The sequence below is a fragment of the Physeter macrocephalus genome, chromosome 13 (genome assembly GCF_002837175.3).
Source record: "Physeter macrocephalus isolate SW-GA chromosome 13, ASM283717v5, whole genome shotgun sequence".
NCBI classification, from domain to species: Eukaryota; Metazoa; Chordata; class Mammalia; order Artiodactyla; family Physeteridae; genus Physeter; species Physeter macrocephalus.
Genome location: NC_041226.1, coordinates 21,452,704 through 21,458,274, shown reverse-complemented (window position 1 = coordinate 21,458,274; position 5,571 = coordinate 21,452,704).

The following is a 5,571-nucleotide window of genomic DNA, read 5'->3' as shown; positions in this document are numbered from 1 at the left end:
CGCGCAGGCTCAGCGGCCACGGCTCACGGGCCCAGCCGCTCCGCGGCATGTGAGATCTTCCTGGACCGGGGCGTGAACCCGTGTCCCCTGCATCGGCAGGTGGACTCTCAACCACTGCGCCGCCAGGGAAGCCCTGTTTTTTTTTTTAATGGATTTTAAACACACATTTCTCCAATTTCTTCTCTTTTTAAATTCTTGACACAATGACATTTCCAGTTGATTGAATGTCAATTGAGGATCTCTGATTATTCTTTTTATTTTTATTTTATTTTTATTTTTGGCTGTGTTGGGTCTTCGTTGCTAGGCACAGGCTTTCACTAGTTGTGGCTAGCGGGGCCACTAGCAAAGAGTAGCAGGGGCTACTCTTCGTTGTGGTGTGCGGGCTTCTTATTGCTGCGGCTTCTCTTGTTGCGGAGCACGGACTCTAGGCACGCGGGCTTTAGTAGTTGCGGCACATGGGCTTCAGTAGTTGTGGCTCACGGGCTCTAGAGTGCAGGCTCAGTAGTTGTGGCACGCAGGCTTATTTGCTCTGCGGCATGTGGGATCCTCCCGGACCAGGGCTCGAACCCATGTCCCCTGCACTGGCAGGTGGACTCTTAACCACTGCGCCACCAGGGAAGCCCCTCTGATTATTCTGATTTGTTGTTTTCAAATGATGATGTAGATGATTAATGACAAAAAATTGATTCTTCTATTTTCTCCAAGTTGCACTTAGTTAAGCACTTCTAATCTTTGAATAGGATTCCTTTGGCTAGGCCAGCAATGCAAATGTTCCCAATGCAATTAATCTCAGAAATCCATACCTCCACAAATCAGGAGTGCCAACCCATTTTGACTATCTAACCACTTTTTCTAACATGTTAGGAAGTCCTATTTTTCACCAATAAGAAATGTTTTATGCTTCACCAGAAAATAGTTGTTGGGGAACATATTATTTGTGGGAGGCCAAAGGGTTCAGAGTGTCCTGCTGCATACTTCTGGTGAGACCCGAAGATTAGTAGTTTTGTAATAGAAGAAGAAAATAAATAATAATCACATTAACTATTATTTAAATAAAACTTTCAAACTAATGTTTTCTGGAGATCAAATTTTTTCCAGCTGAGTTCAATTCACCAGTGATTTACTGAGTACCTACTAGATGACGGGTACCATGAAGTATATGTCCTTTGGATAAAGTGTAATGTGGTATGTACTATGACAGAGGTGTGTCCTGTATGCCACAGGAGCACAGTGAGGTCACACAAGGCCAATTCTGGGGATTCAAGGAAGACTTCCCGAGGACACATTAGTTGAACCAAATGAAAGGGGTTACTGTTGTAAAGTGTATAGCAGAGCATTATGAGAGATAAGGCTAGAGAAATAAACAGAGTGGGGTCATAAGACTCCCATGCCATGCTAAGGAGGGTCGCTGACTGCTGAAGAGTCACTGAAAGATTTTAACAGAAGAATAACATGATTAAATATGGAAATAGATTTAAAAATCCAGAGAAGGTGCTAAGGTTTCTACCTAGCCACAAGAGTAATAGCAGAGAGGAGAATTTTCAAGAAATATTTAGGATATAAAAATATAAAATATAAATAAATATTAATATAAATAAATATATAAATATAAAATATATAAAAATATTTTTAAAATATAAAATTAGTAGATGTTGAACATGATGGAGGGAGGGAAGTCTCTAGAATGATTCCCTTGATTTATACTTCATAGGAAGAAGAAGTATGAAAAAAGTCTTTATTTCATTCATTAATTCACCAACACTATGACTTTGTCATAGGAAAAAATTAGTTTTATAGAGCTGATATGATATTTAAAAACTATGTTAGTTTTAAGTCATATTCTGTCTCTTCTGGGCACTGAAGTGGAGTTGAGGCCACTTTATGCAAGTGTCACATATTAAAAAAACTAGATTTGTCAAACAAACAAAATAAGGGTGATTATTCTCTTTATAAAAGCATTCTTTGAAAATCTTTATATGGCATCTTTAAATTATTAGCTCTAAGTATGATTTAATATACCACTCCTCAGAAACATATTTATAAAACCATACATATATAAGGACTTCCCTGGCAGTCCAGTGGTTAAGACTCCGTGCTCCCAGTGCAGAGGGCATGGGTTCGATCCCTGGTTGGGGAACTAGAGCCCCGCATGATGTGGCCTAAAAAAAAAATAAAGAAAAACATACATATATATACTTTCAAGTTGATTTGTGTTTTGTTTTTTTAGAGTAGGAGACAGGTCAACATTTTCTAGGATGCATTCAGTCATTCATTCAATTAACAAATATTTATTGGGTTCCTATTGTATGCCAGACACTGTCCTAGACCCTTCAGTTATAGCAGTGAATGAAAGTGACAAAAGTTCCTGTCCTCATGAAATTTACATTCTAATGGATTGGCCTTTTTTTTTCCTTTTTAAAAATAAGGTATGCCATTTTCCCTTTTGCTAGTTTTTCAGGTATTTTCTACTACAATGCCTTACACATAGCAGGTACCTTCTATGTTTTTATTCAATTGAATAAATTCTCAACAGAACAGAAAGTGAGTCTAATAACATATTGCAAAATGACTTCACAATATTCTGATCTATTGCCAGACTCAGATGAGATGCCAGACTATACATTCTCATTAAAAAAAAAAAATTCAGATATATGGTCACAATGTTTAAGTTATTTATCAGGAGAAAAAGACACTACGATTTGAATACTCCCAATTTGCTCATTTAATCTCTCACCAAATAGTGCCCTGTCTTTGCATCACTTCAAACTCTTACAACCCATTAGAAACCAGATTACGTTGCCTAAATATTTAATAATTTGCAAAGCATTTTCACATACCAAAAGAATGGAGGGATTTTAAAGCCATTGCTTTTCTAGTACTACCTGTGCGGCACAGAAGACTGATAACCCCCAGCATTTCCTTTCTCCTTTTCCTCGTTAGGACCAGAATCTTGATTTTTAGCTAGGCACATTGCCTCCCAGTATAAGATACTGAATTTCCCAGGCTCCCTTGAGGCTAGATTTGATGATGAAATCATGGCCAATGAGACATGAAAGTTTCCACAGGGCTCCAGGAAGTCTGTTTAAAGGGACCAGATTGATCCAAGAGAAGACCCTTTCTGCCCTTTCCTCCAGCCTAGGATGAAAACGAGACAACTGGAGCCATTTTGGGCCATGAAGTGACCTTGAGAATAGAAAGAAGGATCCCAGGTATCTGATGACACCATAAACCACAATATCAGACCTGGTATCTCGTATATGAGAGAGAAATTAATTTCTAGCTTGGTTTAGCCACTGATATTTTGCATTTGCCGTTATCTCCAGCCAAACCTAAACCTAACAAACATAGCTTGTTGTGTGACTCCAATCAACGATACCAGCAAAGAGTAATATTCCCCCTGCTAAAGTCATCTGTCTTGAGCTCACTTATTTTTCCCTTGAAGCTGCTCTTTTAAACCTGACTTCACTTAGGTTTATATGTTAGGCTGGGAACAAGGTTAAGCAAACTGATATGCTGTGATCCCACTCGTGGGGTGGGGCAGGGGGCCTGTGTCTTTCACCTCACCAGACACTGGTCTATCTGGCCTACTGGCAAGGAAGAAAGCAACCACTCCTGGTCCAATTACTTTCCTTTTTGTACCTCTGTACACCTCTTCAAAGAAAAAAAATCTTCTAAATAGCAAACCAAGATAGCCTGGGAACAGCATGTAAGATCTGCTTTGTTATTGAGCCCCCAACATCTTCTGGGACGGCAGACACCAAGCCCTGCATCATCATATTCCCCAGCTCCCTGCAGACATTACTAATCAATCCTAACACTCACACCTGCTAGGTCCTGACCTGCCTCTGAATCCTTGTCAGTATAACTTGCCAGACTAAGCTTTTCTTTGTTTCCATGTTAGCACCTTATAAATGCATTTGATATCACTTCTTAGGTTCTAAGCTATTGTTTGATACGGGTTAGCAACTGTAACAGGATGCTAAAGTGGGACTCTTGGTGTTTCTGTTTTGCGGGGGCCTGAATGCTTAAAATAAGTTTCCAAATTGAGGTGTTATACATAGCATTTCAAGTCAAAACGTTACATCGAGCTTGGAAATAAGGTGGACAAAACTAGATTTGTGATAGTCACAGACAAGCAGACAGACAGGTATCCTCCAGCTACCCAAAAGAAATCGTGGAGGTAGCTTCCCCCTTGCCTTAAGGCAACTGGGAAAGGTTTCTAGGGCCTGCTTGATGAGTTTTATGTTCACTGGAACTTCACGAACACAAGGCACTGGTGAAGGACATGCACAGAGAATTCTAAAGGGAAGAGACTGTGGCTACAGGCCTGAGGTGGCCAAGCAAAGATGAAAGAGACAGGACAGCGTGGGCACGAGCGGCAGGACCACACTCAGGGGCAAGGACGCAGGAGGTTCCCGTTGGGTCAGGTGACCAGAGGGAGCATCAGGCCTGGAGTCATTGTGAAAGGGTTCTCTCTGGGAGCTTTTCTGGGGTGTGGAGCCAAATGATTCTGCAGGGGGATCTACTGCTGGAGGGACAGGGCTTGAGGGAGATGGAAGTGGCAACTGAAGGAAGCATTGCCTGAATAGTGGGAGCCGCGATGGGGGATTCCTGGGCGTGGCGGACTCGCCAAGAAACCCACAAAACTGCCAGAAAGAGAGGGCTTCGAGCATCCACCAAGCCCAGATGGCACAATGCCAGATCATGACAGCGACACGAGACTGTGTCCTTTTCTCCTAATCCCCTCCCCGCCCCGGGGCACCTCTCTGAAAGGTCAGAAACTATAGCTAAGCAATCGGAGAGCAAGGTGGGGGAGGGTAGTGAGGGGTGACAAATGCAGTGGTTCGCAGCCCCTCCCCTCCATGGGTTCCAGGCCTGACCCAATATGTTCTTCCTTGCTGAAGAGTTCGGAGTGTGATTATCTCACTGGACTGGTTGCTTTGGTACTGAAATGATACTGCTTAGGACACAGAGGGCAGGAGGACTTTGGGATCTAGCAGAAATTCCATGCAGGGGCGGGGAAAGAACCAGCCCTTGGACGTGGATATACAGGGCTGTGCAGAGAAAGGGTCCAGTTACTCGGTGCCGCCCCCTTCCCGACAACGGCCTCTGCCCTCACTGGGTCCCACTCGCTCAAAAAGGCAGCTGCAGCCCCCTCGCCATTGGGCCCTCATGGCCCAAGGACAATGCAGGAGTGCAGGACACTGGGGCCACCTGTCCCTTTTGAGAGAACTTCCACCCCGGCTGCCTCTGAAAATTGGAAAGGACGTTTCCTGTCACCTGGAGCGTGAGAAGAACAGGATCAGGCTCCTCAAAGTGTCAGTTGTGAAATGCTGTCTGACCCTCCTTAACAACATTTCCCCAGCGATGTGCTGAGTATGTTTGATCACTGGGAAAACCTGAACCAATTAAATTTTCACTGGGTTTCAAATACAGGAATTTGATGTTAGAAAATTCTGCAGAAGCCAGAGTTGAAACTTTATGGGGACAAGTGGCATATGCCTTGGCAACTCAGCTAAGCCACTGACCATTAATTTTTAAAAGTTCAGTAAGAACTATGGGCTTACTTGA